This window comes from Lepus europaeus, chromosome 4, assembly GCF_033115175.1.
Source record: "Lepus europaeus isolate LE1 chromosome 4, mLepTim1.pri, whole genome shotgun sequence".
NCBI lineage: Eukaryota > Metazoa > Chordata > Mammalia > Lagomorpha > Leporidae > Lepus > Lepus europaeus.
Window position 1 is genome coordinate 2,489,046 of NC_084830.1, and position 16,217 is coordinate 2,505,262.

Here is a 16,217-nt window from a genome sequence, read left to right on the forward strand (position 1 = left end):
CAGGCTTTGGACTGATTGTGTTTGAATTCCAGATCTGACCCTTGCTCCTTTGATATTCGCCAGGCTACTCAACCTCTCTGAATCTGTTTTGTTCCCCCCCCCCCCCCAAATCTGTTAAGTAGAGGTTATAGTAACTTTAATAAATGTGATGTAGAATATAGTTCTTACTACGTGGCACGTCATAGAAATAAGAGCTGTTATTTAGAGCAGAGTCACTCTGGTGTTCAGCAAGTAAAGTTCCTGACAATGTAGTTGTTTTCTGTTTTAGGGATTTAGAGACAGATCTTTATCATCATCTGCTTTATATTGATCTAAGAACTGGGAAGCAGTCTATGTTTGTCATTTGCTTGGTATGCACAATAGACAATTTATTATTATTGCTAATATTGGCTTTTCAAAATTTAGTAGCTTCCCAGCTTCCTTTCCCTTAATATGTTTATTCAGTCAGTAGTTTAGTCCCAATTACATGGCATACCTTGAGCTATGCAGTGCGACAGATTAATGATATACAGTATTCCCACTTTTGAACAGTGCCACAGTCTAGTGCTAGAAAATTTTTTTGGCTAAGGAGTTATTTTTGAAGTATAAAGAAGCCTTTGCCCAGATGATTTTCACACTCTTCACATTCTTGATGCATTTCTGATTTTCAGAAAGTTTACTTTTGACCTCTTTTCTTTCAGAATACGGGTTACAACTTGTCTTAGTACAGGAAGTTTTGGTAGACTGAGTTTAGAAGAAGGAAAACCCATATGAAATGGTTGTATATTCTGAATGTGGGAGAGTGTCACTGATAACTTCAGGTGTTAGGATGTTATGGGTTAATACGTAGTGGTTGGGTTTAGGCCTTATTTGGCAGTTTACATCAAACATTGTTTTTCCAGGGTCCCAGCTTACTTGCTTGATTCCAGCCAGATGTCTTATTTTTTTTTAAAGAGGTATTTTTTTTTATTTGAAGCCAGAGAGAGAGAGAGAGAGAGAGAGATCCATCTTCTATCCACTAGTTCATTCCTCAAGTGGCCTCAGTGGCCAGAGCTGAACCAGCCAGGAACCAGGAGCCAGGAGCTTGATCCAGGTCTCCCATGTAGCTGGCAGGGGCCATTTCATTCTGTACTGCTTTTTCCATGCTACTAGCAGGGAGCTGGATTGGAAGTGGAATAGCCGGAACACGGACTGGCACCCATATGGAATGCTGGCATCACAGGCAGTGGCTTTACCTGCTACCCGACAATGCCAGCACCACTATATATTCTTTAATTTGTCAGTATGTCATATTGTTATGAGCCTATATATCTTCTAGGTATCTTAATCTTTATTCCAGGTTCCTGTCCCCACAGTGATAAGAATTCAAAGCAAAAAGCATAATATAATGCACAGCTGAAGACAAGATTTATTTAAAAGAGAAACCATACCTGTCATGGTTGTGTAGAGGAGGAGGGGCAGGGGAAGCCCTAGAAGGATCCCCAAGCATGGTTGTGACCTAAGAGGGCACCTCCCACATTATCAGTCTCTTTTATGAGACAGGCGTAGAGCCTGGGTAGAGTTCAGCGTGTGTGAGACTTTCTGGGTTTTCATGATGCCTCTGTGAAGAGTTTAACTTCCATGTGCCATCATGGTCTTGGTGAGACACTGCTGCATCCCAGGGAAGTGGGCAAATTAAATTGATAGAGTTGCAATGCAGAGCTGGCAGAAATTCTGACTCACTTGTATCTAACCTTTCTTTTTTCTTTTAAGATTTATTTATTTATTTGAGAGGCAGAGTTAGAGGAGAGACCGAGATCCTGCATCTGCCAGTTCATTCCTAAAATGGCTGCAATGGCTGAGGCTGGGTCAGCTGAAACCAGGAGCCTCCCCTAGGTCTCCCACATGGGTGCAGAGGCCCAAACACCCAGGCCATCCTCCACTGCCCTCCAACGCACATTAGCAGGGAGTTGGATCAGAAGTGACAGCCAGGAATTGAACCTGGGCCCATATGCGATGCTGGCGCCACAACCCACTGAGCCACAGTGTAAGCCTTTGTTGGTACCTAATCTTCCTGCCTGGTTCTCCATATCATTACTGAATGTCGCTCGGTCAGAAGAGTTTTTCTGCCATGCTTGCTTTACAAAGTGCTGATCTTGTGTATTGTTGGAACAATAACATTAAGTGATTAATTTGGGAGGCTAGAATAACATTGTCATTTCAAAAGTATTGATAAGCTAGTTTTTGAATCCTAGATTTCTCCCTTGTTTACTATGTGACCTTGGGAAATTTATTAAGTTCTTTTCTTTTTTAAATATTTATTTATTTGAAAGGCAGAGTTACAGAGAGGCAAAGGCAGAAGCAGAGAGAGAGAGAGAGAGAGAGGTCTTCCATCCACTGGTTCACTCCCCAAATGACCTCAATGGCCGGAGCCTGGCTTATCCGGAGCCAGGGGTCAGGAGCTTCCTCTGAGTCTCCTACATGGGTGTAGGGGTCCAAGGGCTTGGACCATCTTCTGCTGCTTTCCCAGGTGCATTAGCAGGGAGCTGGATTGGAAGTGGAGCAGCTGGGACTTGAACCGGTGCCCATATAGCGATGCCAGCACTGCAGATGGCAGCTTTACCTGCTGTGCCACAGTGCCAGCCCCTATTAACTTCTTTTAAGACTTACTTTCCTTACATGTAAAATGGAATTAATAATAGTAGCCAGTTGGTCTTATGAAGGGATAAATGAACTAACATGCCAAACACCCTACAGATGCGAGCTTGTCCTCATCAGGAAGGTACAGACTATCCGTGGTTAGTAAGTAGATTGTGGAAAGGTGTTGGGGTTGTGCATTGAAATGAGAACACTCTAAGCAAGGCGGTGAAAGGCAGTATTCTATTGGATAATGAAGTACAGATTTGGAACACGTCATTGGTGGAAAAATTAGTGTGTAGGTTAGGAGGGGAAAAGAGTTGAGCAGCCCAGGTGGGTATTTGTACCTGTCTTAAAATAAACCCATTCTTGACTGGCACTGTGGCACAGTGGGTTAAAGACCCGACTGGCAGCACCAGCATCCCACATGGGCACCGGTTTGAGTCCTAGTTGCTCCACTTCTGATCCAGCTCCCTGCTAATGCATCTGGGAAAGCAGCTGAGGATAACCTAAGTGCTTGGGCCCCTGCACCCACATGGGAGACCTGGAAAGAAGCTCCTGGCTCCTGGCTTTGGCCTGGCCCAGCCCCAGTTGTTGCAGCCCTTTGGGGAGTGAACCAGTGGATGGAAGACCTCACTCTGTCTCTACCAGTCTCTGTAACTCTGCCTTTCAAATAAAAATAAAATCTTTTTTAAAGAAATAAACCCATTCATGCAGAAAGGATCAGGAGTACTCACCCTACAGATGCCTTTGGAGGGTTGAGCAAATGTTGCATGGTGCAGTAAGCCAAGTTTGTTATATTTCTTTATTCATCTGGGACAAAATAATTTAAGCATTTTAATGAAATGGTTTGGGAAATATCTGCTTTATGCCTATTTGAATTAATTGAAATTTTCATTCTTATGTCTTACCAATTTCGTAGTGAAAATATTGGTTTGTATACTTAATTAAGAGTGAGTTAAATAATGGGGTAAGTGGGAGAATTAGAACACAGCATGCATTAAATTGCCTCTTGCTGTTTGGGTTTAGTACTGGTGGAATAGTGTTCTTACTTGCTTAAAATATAAACCAAAGCAAAGAGCACTTATTCAAATGTGGCTGAGGCCCTCAAAGCTAGTACATGCATCTCTTCCATGGTGAGGTCACTCGTGCATCCATGACGTGTGCTGTTGTCATGTGGCCTGGGCGCTGTTTCAGAGGCATGCGTACTGTTGGTGGACCGCGGTGGACGGAGACCAGGTGTGAGGAGTGACTGACTTGGTTTATTTGCTCCCTGATTCATCAGGAAGAGAAAGCCTCTTCAGGAGAACCGATTTCCATGGGTGCTGTTTTTAGTGCTACAGCCCTCACAGAAAGGCAAGCGGAACAGTCTGTAAACAGCAAGTGTTTCCGACTGCAACCAGCTGGAACTTTTTTGACCTTCACTTTGGTTTTATTTAATAGTGCTTAAAATATTGACCTGGAGTGTAAGTCCTGAGGCTACAGAGCTGAAAGACACAGTCACTGTCCCTACAGCCTTGCTGTTTATCTCATGAGGCAAGATTGAGCGTTACTCAACAAAGTGCTGAGCAGGAAGCCACACCATGAGAGTCCTCTGGGGCAGGGCCACGTCCCCTTGTTCATTGCTGTGTCTCCAGTGCCGAGTGCGATGTGTCAGTCACTCAGGAAATGCCAGTATGTAGTGAGGGAATTCTGCCGGAATGCGGAAGAGAGGCAGGGCTGCTCCCACTGCTTGTGCGTCCAAGCAGAGCCAGGTGGAGGGCGCAGCAGATGCACACAGGTGTGAGATGATACAGACTGCTCTGTAACATTCCTGGAAGGGCATGGTGGGTGGGAGATGTCAGACTGGAAAGCTAGAGTGGGCTTGATCAGTCAGGAATTAGGGGTTTCTTTTCTTCAAAAGTAGCAAGGACTGTTTTTGGCAATACTAGAAGTCAGATGTCCTAATGCCCATGTGACCCTCTTTCATATAACATGGTACGTGTCACGTCAGGCCAGCATCGTAAGAATTTGGGTTCTGTATCCATTAATGAAGGCTGGGTCATTGGAATTCTGTAAGCCGTGAGCGAACTTACACCATGTTTTGAGGAGAAGGATATAGCACTAACATGTTGTTTTCCTGTGGATAAAGACTAGATTAAATTCTTTTAAGGATAAGCAAGGTCTGTCTGTCTTTGAATTTTAGTTCCCTAGAATGGGACTATCTGTGTTATCACTTGAGAATATCATATATTATCAAAATATGAGTAAATGGGGGGGAAAAAAGAACTTTGTATATACTCTTGTAGCTAGCCCTGCACTTGGTTCTGAGACCTGGTCCTCATCCCAAGGTCTTTGGGGTAGGGACCTGTCTCTGTGAAGTCACTCCAGTCATTGGAGGAAGAAGTACTTGGTTGGTTATAGCACAGTGGGACAGGATCCTGTGATAGAGACATACGTGCACAAGATAGTGTGTCCTCATCAATCTTGGGTGGGAGCAGGGTCTTGGCAGACTTGAGGTTCTCCTTAACTGGGTTTTGAGGGCTGATGAGTTAGCAGTAAGTTGGGTAGAGTAGAGGATGGACCAATGTTAAGGGAAAGTGGAGTAGTTGACGGGCGGGGCATGGGGAGATGATAGGAAGTAAAATAAGAAACTAACGGTTCTGGTCATGGTCAGCTCTGTTTTGAGTGGGAGGGATGCTGTGAGATACAGTGGGGGCAGTGAATGCTTTGAAGGAGTGCTTTGATCGTGCAGATAAACGTCTACAGGATAAAGGAACACTGTTGGAGAACTGCTGTTCTAAGCAAAGAATTTTCTAATAGCCTGATAATGGGGGCCATTGAAGACTTTTAAGCAATTGACATAATTCATTTTAGGAAAGGTCACTCTGGTACTGGTGAGGAGATTGAATTGAAGGGGGCACCACAGTAAAGAAGGATCAGTTAGAAGTTTATTGCAATAAAACAATACCTGAGAGATCTTGAATGTGGGAGATAAGTGAGGTGGGAGAGAGAAAGAGAGAGAATGAATGAATGAATTAATGAATATATGTATGCAGGTAGGCCAAGGAGCTGATGGAGTTTTCTATATTCCTGGCTACTCCTGTACTGCTTCCTTCAGATGAGGGGTGGGAATCTTTTTTCTGGCCAGGGCCATTTTGAATCTCTTTAGCGTCATTCACAGGCCACACAAAATTACCAACTTTTAGCCTGCTGTACATTTATTGAATTTAGAGTCCCACCTGCTGTTATGGCAGGGCCAGACCAAATGAGTTCCTGGGCCTTTTATAGCCTGTGGGCTGGACATTCTCCACTTCTGCTTTTTAGGCTTACGACACAAGAGTATTTCAAAAAGTTAATGGGAGATGGAATTAAAAGGTAAGTTTATTTTGGTGCAACAGTTTTTTAGACCTGTGCATATGATATAGGTAGCTTCAAAAGGGCCATGGAAAATGTGTATTTTGAAAAAACTAGGATGTATTTCAAAATATTTTTGCACCCAAATTTTTTAACTGTTTTCCATGAACTTTTTGAAGGTCCCTTCTTACATCACTGATTTAGCAAAGTCAGATATAAATTGATACTTCTGTGTGGACAGTGCACATTATCCCCCCAGTGTACCCTGTGTGTGTGTGTGTGTGTGTGTCTGTCTGTCTGTGTGTGAACCCCTTTGCTGTTTTATGTAATCATCTATTTACATTGCCCACATCCTTATGTATCCTCTTACTCCTTTCCTTCTGGCATTTCTCTGCTTCCAGTCATTTTCCTTTGCTTGAACAATACTTCCTGGTCATTCTATTAGTTTATGTCTTTTGGTGGCAGATTCTTTCAGTTTTTATTTAACTGAAAATATCTTTTTTTTTGATATTGAGAGGGAGAGACAGAGAGAAAGGTCTTCCTTCTGTTGCTTCACTACCAAATGGCCACAACGGCTGGAGCTGCGCCAATCTGAAGCCAGGAGCCAGATGCCTCTTCCCGGTCTCTCATGTGGGTGCAGGGGCCCAAGGACTTGGGTCATCTTCTACTGCTTTCCTAGGCCACAGCAGAGATCTGGATCATGACTAGAACCATTGCCCATATGGGATGCCGGCATTGCAGGGTGAGGATTAACCCACTGTGCCATGGTGCCGGCCCATCTTTTTTTGATTTTTTAAAAGATATTTATTTAGGGGCTGGCACTGTGAGGCAAGTGGGTTAACGCCCTGGCCTGAAGCGCCGGCATCCCATGTGGGCGCCGGTTCAAGACCTGGCTGCTCCACTTTTGATTCAGCTCTCTGGTATGCCCTGGTTAAGCAGTAGAAGATGGCCCAAGCCCTTGGGCCCCTACACCCGTGTGAGAGACCCAGAAGAAGCTCCTGGCTCCTGACTTCAGATTGGCACAGCTCCGGCTGTTGCGGCCATTTGGGGAGTGAACCAGCGGATGGAAGACCTCTCTCTCTCTCTGCCTCTCCTCTCTCTGTGTGTAACTCACTAACTTTCAAATAAATAAATAAATAAATCTTTAAAACAAAAAGATATTTGAGAGGTACAGTTACAGAGAGAGAGGGGGGAAAGACACTGGTTCACTCCCCAGGTGACCACAATGGCTGGAGCTGAGCCTATCCAAAACCAGGAGACAGGAACTTCTTCTGGGTCTCCCATGCGGGTGCAGAGACCCAAACACTTGGGCCATCTTCTGCTTTCCCAGGTCTTAGCAGAGAGCTGGATTGGAAGAGGAGCAGCCGGCACTTGAACCGGCGCCTATATGGGATGGCAGTGCTGCAGACTGGGGCCTTAACCCACTGTGTCACAGCACTGGCCCCCTGAAAATATCTTAACTCACATTGTTGTTGAGGAAGCATTCGGTGAGATAAAATTTTGGCTGTGCAGTCGTTGCTATCTTCTGAGATGCATTGTTGGGTCCTGTTACCCATGGATTCTGTGGTGAAGTCTGTGGTTTTCTCTGATTTTCCTCAGCCACTGGACATAGTTCTGATTTTTTGTTAAACCATTATTCAGTCAATTATTATTTTTATGTATACATTTATACATTTTATATATTGACTTTTGAGGCTTATAGTACAGTATGTTAACTATTTTTTTAATATTTATTTTATTTATTTGAAAGAGTTACAGAGAGAGGTAAAGACAGAGAGAGAAGTCTTCCATCTGCTGGTTCACTCCCCACATGGCCGCAACCGCTGGAGCTGCACCGATCCGAAGCTAGAAGCCAGGAGCTTCTTCCAGGTCTCCCACGTGGGTGCAGGGGCCCAAGGACTTGGAACATCTTCCACTGCTTTCCCAGGCCATAGCAGAGAGCTGGATCGGAAGAGGAGCAGCCAGGACTAGAACCAGCGTCCATATGGGATGCCGGCACTTTAGGCCAGGGCTTTAACCTGCTGTGCCACAGCACACATACACGCGTGCGAATGCACACAGAGCTTTCATCCACTGGTTCACTCTGTAAATGGCTGCAGTGGCCTGGGCGGTGCCTCGCTGAAGCTGGAAGCCTTCCCAGGTGCAGTAGCAGGGAGCTGGATTGGAAGTTGGGACTCAAACCAGCACCATAGTATGGAATACTGTTGCAAGTGGCAGCTTAACCTTCTGCGCCAAAATGCTGGCACCTTCTTAGTTTGTTTTTAAAGTTAATATCCCTGTGCCTACACCTGGGTCAAGAATCTTAATTCTTGCTGTACCTGTTACTTTTCTTATGCCTACAAACAGCTTCTTAGTCAAACCTTCCCAGGATCAGGCCCTTAGTTCATGTATTCTTCTCATTTTATTTTAGGGAGCCCATTTCTTAGAGGTCTTGTTTTCTTAGCTGGTTGCTTCTTAAGACTTTTCTGTGTTGCTGTCACTCTGCTCTTCTCCAGGGGTGGGGCTTGAGTTTGGTCTGGTGCTGTCATCCTTGCTTTCTCCTGGGCTGAGCTTTATGGTATCTCTTTGTCTTTCTTGGCTAAGTTCTTCATTTTGGTGCAGCCATCAGCCAGCCAGTTTCACTTTGGAAACAGGTATGGTGTCTTCAGGTGAAGTGCATTCCTCCTCTTGAGCCTACTTCCTCTCCTGGACTCCTCTTTCTCCTGGGGCCTGGCTGTCAGTTCATTGACATCCATGCCTTGTTTATGCTCAGATATTGATGGAGGACTTTCCTCCCCTAGCTTTTGAGACAGGGTGCTTAGGAGGTGGCAGTTTGAAGACTACGTGGTTGGGGCCTGGTGCTGTGGCATAGTGGGTAAAGCCACTGCCTGCAGCGCTGGCATTCCATGTGGGCGCCGGTTTGAATCCCGGCTGCTCCGCTTCCAATCCAGCTCTCTGCTATGGCCTGGGAAAGCAGTATAGGATGGCCTAAGTGCTTGGGCCTCTGCACCCGCGTGGGAGACCTGGCAGAAGCTCCAGGCTCCTAGCTTCAGATTGGCCCAGCTAAGTCCATTATGGTCATTTGGGGAGGGAACCAGTGGATGCAAGACCTCTTTGGCTCTGCCTGTCTGTAGCTTTGCCTTTCAAATAAAATAAGTAAATCTTTAAGGAAAAAAAGAAAATACATGATTAAAAACTTGATAGTATTTTCACTGGGTGCTCCACTACCTTCATGGTTCTGATGATTATCTTCAAATTGTGAAGCTGTTCTAACTTCTTACCCTCTGTATGAAACATTCCCTCTTCCATCCTTAGGAGCTTGTAGGAGCTTTAATGTGTGTCCTGTAGTTGGGAGCACCATGATGACAGCCCTGTGTGGGCTGTTTAATTTGTGTCCCGTGGTTGGGGCACCGTGAAACAGGCCTTGTGTGGACTGTTCAACGTGTGTCCTGTGGTTGGGGCACCGTGATGACAGGCCTTGTGTGGGCTGTTCAATGTGTGTCCCGTGGTTGGGGCACCATGATGACAGGCCTTGTGTGGGCTGTTCAACGTGTGTCCTGTGGTTGGGGCACCGTGATGACAGGCCTGTGTGGGCTGTTTAATTTGTGTCCCATGGTTGGGAGCACCGTGATGACACGCCTGTGTGAGCTGTTTTAACATGTGTCCTGTGGATGGGGCACCGTGATGACAGGCCTTGTGTGGGCTGTTTAACGTGTGTCCCGTGGTTGGGGCACCGTGAAACAGGCCTTGTGTGGACTGTTCAACGTGTGTCCTGTGGTTGGGGCACCGTGATGACAGGCCTTGTGTGGGCTGTTTAACGTGTGTCCCGTGGTTGGGGCACCCTGAAACAGGCCTTGTGTGGGCTGTTTAACATGTGTCCCATGGTTAGGGCACCGTGATGACAGGCCTGTGTGGGCTGTTTAACGTGTGTCCCGTGGTTGGGGCACTGTGATGACACGCCTGTGTGAGCTGTTTAACGTGTGTCCCGTGGTTGGGGCACCGTGATGACATGCCTGTGTGGGCTGTTTAATGTGTGTCCCATGGTTGGGAGCACCGTGATGACACGCCTGTGTGAGCTGTTTAATGTGTGTCCCATGGTTGGGAGCACTGTGATGATAGCCCTGTGCGGGCTGTTTAACGTGTGTCCCGTGGTTGTGGTACCGTGATGACAGGCCTTGTGTGGGCTGTTTAACGTGTGTCCCGTGGTTGGGGCACCCTGAAACAGGCCTTGTGTGGGCTGTTTAACATGTGTCCCATGGTTAGGGCACCGTGATGACAGGCCTTGTGTGGGCTGTTTAACATGTGTCCCATGGTTAGGGCACCGTGATGACAGGCCTGTGTGGGCTGTTTAACGTGTGTCCCATGGTTGGGAGCACCGTGATGATAGCCCTGTGTGGGCTGTTTAACGTGTGTCCCGTGGTTGGGAGCACCGTGATGACAGGCCTTGTATGGGCTGTTTAACGTGTGTCCCATGGTTGGGAGCACCGTGATGACACGCCTGTGTGAGCTGTTTTAATGTGTGTCCTGTGGATGGGGCACCATGATGACAGGCCTTGTGTGGGCTGTTTAACGTGTGTCCCGTGGTTGGGGCACCGTGATGACAGGCCTGTGTGGGCTGTTTAATGTGTGTCCTGTGGTTGGGGCACCGTGATGACACGCCTGTGTGGGCTGTTTTCCTCTTGAATCGTCTCCCTGGGCCCTTCACTCTGCCAGTTCATGCTCTTCACTTCCGGGAAAGATTTCTGAAATTACCCTGATGATGTCCTCCTCCTCTTTCCCGTTTTCTTTTGGGAGCCTTGTTATTAAGAACTTGTCTCGGACCGGCGCCGTGGCTTAACAGTCTAATCCTCCGCCTTGCGGCGCCGGCACACCGGGTTCTAGTCCCGGTTGGGGCGCCGGATTCTATCCAGGTTGCCCCTCTTCCAGGCCAGCTCTCTGCTGTGGCCCGGGAAGGCAGTGGAGGATGGCCCAAGTCCTTGGGCCCTGCACCCCATGGGAGACCAGGAGAAGTACCTGGCTACTGGCTTTGGATCAGCACGATGCGCCGGCTGCAGCGGCCATTGGAGGGTGAACCAACGGCAAAAAGGAAGACCTTTCTCTCTGTCTCTCTCTCTCACTGTCCACTCTGCCTGTCAAAAAAAAAAAAAAAAAAAAAAACTTGTCTCTCCTGGACAAGGTCTGTCAGTTTTGTGTGTTTTCATTTCATTTTGTTTTCTTTGCTTCTTTTTTGTCTTTCTGTTTTGCTTTCGTGGAGCTGTGTTCAGTTTGACTTAACCGTCTTCTTGAGTTTTTAAATTGCTGCTTACCAGGTTCTTTAATTTTCAAAGGCTCTTTTTTTTTTTTTTTTTTTAAATTCCTTCTGCTGTTCTGTGCATTCTAAGTGCATCCTTTAGGTTATTGCTAGTGTATACAGTTTCTGCTTCCTGTGACTTGCTTTTTTTCCCTTTTCTTTTTCTCCTATCTGTGGGTCTCTCTCTTTCTACATGTCAGAGGCTTTTCTCACAAGCCTGATATTATTTTCTTGAGATAAATCAAAAACTTCTGTGGAAGCCTTAAGTATATGAATGAAGCCTTTTAACTCAGTCTTGCAGTCAGGATATTCAGGGCAGACCATTTTTGGGGGAATCCCCAGTGTTGGCCTCTTCAGATCTTTCTTCTTAGACTGGTCAGATTCCCCAAGAATATTCTAATGGTCTGTTTCCTGCAGGGTAGAGCCCTGACTCCTTTACTTGGAAGCTGTGTAGGTCAGGGGTGATGGAGGAACTGGGGCATGGGTTCAGTGACCAAGTCCACCCCTGCTGAGTAGGGTTGGGCTAGTTGGCTTTAGTCCAAAATGCTTTTTCCAGTTTTCTGTCAGAATTGGGGAGAACAGATTACAGCAAGGCCTGGTGATGAGGCTCCTATTGCAGTGTCAGCAGACTTCACCAGCCCTGTACCTTGTCCCCCAGTTCTGTCTGCAGTAGGTGCTGCCGGTTATGAGCTGTCTGGACACTGCCGTGAAGCAGGAGTGGTTCTCAGGGTTGCTGGCTGCTGGCGTTGTTAGGGTCTGGCTGTCTTGGGGCTGCTTAGTCATTACTGTGCTTCCACTCTGCTATTGTTCCTACTTCCTCCAAGTTTTTTTTCTTTTCTCCTTTTCCTGTTTGCCTTGGTTTCTGTCTTCCTTGTTAGCTTTTCTCACAGCCTTGGAAATTTTGTGACTTTTTTCTTTATTCTGTTGTAATTCCTCTCTTGGTTTTTTACATTTTAAAAATCTTGTTTTTTAAAAATATTTCTTTAACTTTAGTGGGAGGGAGTGGAGTAGGTGTGTATGTTGTGTGTCATCTTACCCTGAACTTATTAGTTAACTGTATGCCAGATTAATTTATTTTGTTGTTGTTTTGGTAGTTTTCGGCTATCTGATTTGTATTCCTTCAATTAGAGTAAAGATGTAGGGGTGGGCATTTAGCCTACCCATCAAGGTACTCACGTTTGTTATATGGCCGTAGCTACTGATTCTAGCTTCCTGCCAGTTCAGACTCTGGGTTCCAATGATCATGGCTCATGGCTCATGGCTCATATAATTGGGTTCCTGTGCCCCTACACCCCCGGCTCAATGTTGGAAATCTGGATTGAGTTTCTGCCTTCCTGTTTCAGTTCAACTCAGCCCTCGCCAGTGTGGGCATTTGGGGATTGAACCAGTGGGTTGTGGGTGGAGAGAAAAAAAAAAAACTGTGTCTCTTAAAAAAGAGAGTGTTAAAGAGGCAGAGAAACAGAGATAAGCATGAATATGGGTTTGAAGACAGGCCTTGATGTCTGTCCATTCTTCATTTGAGCTCTAGTGCAGTGTGCATGATAGGCCATGAATAAGCCAAGTATAAGGTGGTGAACACAGTTGAGCTTCGGTAAAGCAGTGAAATAAAGGTGGTTATTTATATGCATCTTTTTTTTTTTTTTTTTTAAGGTCCTCTGACTACTATGGACAGAAGAAAGAGAAACTAGGAGTATTTTAAAAAATCGTTTGATTTCTTCACAGAGTTATTGTGGCCTTCTGAACTGTAAGTATAAGTCTCTTGCTACATTTGTGTCTTGACTTTCTGTTTTATTATGTTTCATCTTTCACCTGTCTTAGGGTCTCTGACTAGAGTAGAAATGAAAGGTAGTGGATGTGCAGAGTAGGTGAAGGAAGAAAGTTGTTTAGTGCTGCTGAGTGTAGCTACTTCATAAACATGGTTTTTTCCGAGATAGGTAAGAAGTATAACAGTAGTGGTTAATAACAGTTATAATGTACTTAGAGTAGTGTCTAATATGTTATGGATGCTGTAAATTATAATTACTTATTGGATCCTCACAATAACCTTGTGAGGAAGGTTCACTGTTTACTCTGCTTGCATGAACTAAAATCCAAAGAAGACGAAGGTTGCTAAGTGAATGGTGGAGCTGGGCTTCATACAGTGTGTGTGCTTTACTGTGTCTTCTGGTGTCTGGATGCCATGTTGGTGTGTGCTTTACTGTGTCTTCTGGTGTCTGGATGCCATGTTGGTGCAGACCCTTTATCCACATGGGATACTTTCAAGACCTCCAGTGGGTGCCTGAAACGATGGACAGTACTGCAGCCCGTTAAGTACTGTGTCTTTTTTCCCTACTTATATACGTGTGATAAACTTTAATTTATATTTGGGTATAATCATTTAACTGTAGATCTTAGCAACCTCAGCATATGATTGTTATTTTTTCTTTATTAGGTCAAGGACTTCTTCTTCTTTTTTTTTTTAATATATATTTATTTTTAAAGAGTTACAGAGAGGGAGAGACAGAGATAGCTTCCCTTCCATTTTCTGGTTCACTCCCCAGATGGCAACAACGGCCAGCGCTTGTCCAGGCCAAAGCCAGGAGCTTCATCTGGGTGTCCTACGTGGATGGCAGGGGTCCAAATACTTGGACCATCTTTCAGGGCTTTCCCAGGCCATTAGCAGGGAGCTGAATTGGAAGTGGAGCAGCTAGGGCATAAACTGGTGCCCATGTGGGATGCTGGCACTGCAGGCGATGGTGTAACCTGCTGTGCCACAGTGTTGGCCCCTACTTTTTCACTTTTAAGGAGGAAGCACTTTGTATCTTCTTGGCACATCTGGATTTCCAGAATCACTGTAGTACTTTAGGGTCGTTTTTACATAATCAGAGATGCTTAAACAGAAGCTCCATGATGTGGCCATCGTAGATCTGCTGACCGAGAGGGCTGTGAGGTGACTGGCATGGATACACTGGACGAGGACGATGGACGTCTCAAGTGCCATGGTGGGGAGAGTTCATCATACTACTCACAATGGCACATAATTAAAACTTAAAAATTGATTATTTCTGGAATTTTCTATCTAATATTTTCCGATCCTGAGTGACTGAAGCCACACAAACAAGCTGTGAAGAAGAGAGGACTACTGTAATTTCTCTTATTATTTAATCTACCCAAACCTAGTTTTCTTGTCTGACAAAGATCATTCTAGGGTCTCCCTTATGGGATTGTTATCAAGATACTGTGGGCTACATGTAATGTGTCCAGCACTCAAAATTGTTAGTGGTTATTTGGTGGTATTTTTCTCATTTTAATGAGAGGAATACATCCCTAGAGAGATTAGGTAATTTGTGGTTTGTAGTATGTAGTGTTTTTCCACACTATGTATTACAGAAGTTACAGAGTTGAGAATCTTTTCCGCTTTGTTTTCCAAAGACTGCTATTTCTTCTAGGTCTGATGATAAATCAAGGATAGATAGGTTCATAGAAGAGTCACAAATCTCTCTTTTGGTGAGCATTTTGTTTTACCAATATGTTGCTACAGTAAGTGCCTGATGATTTGAACTTCATGGAATTTCATGAATTCATGCTACTTTATAACTGTTGAATTTGACCTTGCAAATGTCTTTGGAGTAAGACTGTTTCTCCATGTATGGGTCAGTTCACCCTCCTCTTTTGTTCTCCTTGTTTGCTCACATCTGCCTGTGTTTCTGAGTATTAGAGAAGGGAAATTATGTCATGCCCTTTGAATTTCCTAGCAAGGCCTAGAACTCTCACTCCTATTTATGCAATCCTCCTGCTCTTGGTGGGCAAAGAGAGAGGGGCCTATTCTGTTCTCTGTTCTGTGTCATGAGTGATTGTTTTATACTTGTGAGAAGATCACAGCCTTGCTGTTGGAACTGTTTCCTCTACCCCTGTTTGTATTATGCTTTTCTTCTTACAGCCTGTTTCTTGGAGTTTTTGAGGGCAATATTTTTGTTACTTTATAAAATCTCTGCTTAACCCACTGTTAGTTTTCACTAAATGCTAAATGAGATATGTTTGTTTAAAGATTTATTTATTTGCAAGGCAGAATGATGGAGGGGAGGGGGGAAGAAAGAGAGAGAGAGACAATCAGTCTTCCATCTACTGGTTAGTTCTCTAGATGGCCGCATCTACCAGGCCTGGACCAGGATGAGGCTAGGAGCCTGGAACTCCATGTGGCCTCCAAGTAGGTGCAGGGTTCTTTAAGCACTTGGGCCATCTTCCACTGCTTTCCCAGACACATGAGCAGGGAGCTGGATTGGAAGTGGAGTAGCTGGGAATCAAACCAACGCTCATACGGGATGCTGGTTTTGTAGGAGGTGGCTTAACCCGCTGCGCCACAATACCAGCCCCATGAATTATGTTTACTGCTTATCACAGATAAGTTATTTTTTTCCACTCATCAGTTGTTGGAGCTTCATAGCACCAGGACAGAATGGACTCATCCTGCTTTGGCTTGTTCTTTGGCATTTGAAAATACATAAACCCATGAAAATAGCCTCACCCAGTGTTCCTGTGCTGCCGTCCCTGGAGAAGATGATCAGGCACTGTGGGTGAGACTGGTCTCCCACCCAGGAGTAGGGTTGGTGCTGTGCTGGGACCTGAATTCCACTGCACATCTGGCTGAGCTTCTGGCCCAGGGGAGCCCGTCAGGGTGGCTCTGCACAGAGTTGAGATGTGGTCCTTGCTTTGTTTTAGGTTGTATGGAAGCAGACATTTGTGATGCAGTATTAGAATCCCCTCCTTGTCAAAGAGCAAAGAAGAGTAGGAGGAAGGCATTTGCTGGAATAGGTGTGGAGATCATTTTCAGTTATGGGGTGTGGGGAGGGGGTGGTGGACAGAAAGGGAAAGCTGCCCTGAGGCTTCAGACCCCTGTGTGTTGTGAATAAATGCTTTTTTTAAAAAATGATTTTAAGATTTATTTGAAAAAAAAATAGAGAGAGACAGAGGTCTTTCATATGCTGGTTCACTCCCCAGATGGCCACAACAGACCGGGGTTGGGCCAGGCCAAAGCCAG

The 16,217-nt window shown here is 45.3% G+C and overlaps 1 protein-coding gene across 5 annotated transcripts in view; it reads left to right on the forward strand.

Annotated features, from left to right (window-relative positions):
- PTK2 (protein tyrosine kinase 2) overlaps window positions 1-16,217 on the forward strand; it is a 299,153-nt gene that overhangs the window by 28,105 nt on the left and 254,831 nt on the right. For 4 of the 5 annotated variants that reach the window (XM_062187939.1, XM_062187942.1, XM_062187941.1 and 1 more), the window contains exon 2: window positions 12,851-12,944. The gene's annotated coding sequence lies outside the window, so the exon portion shown is untranslated. Of the gene's footprint in view, window positions 1-1,987; window positions 2,006-12,850; window positions 12,945-16,217 lie in introns of those variants that run through there. The other variant, XM_062187940.1, reaches the window with a different exon arrangement.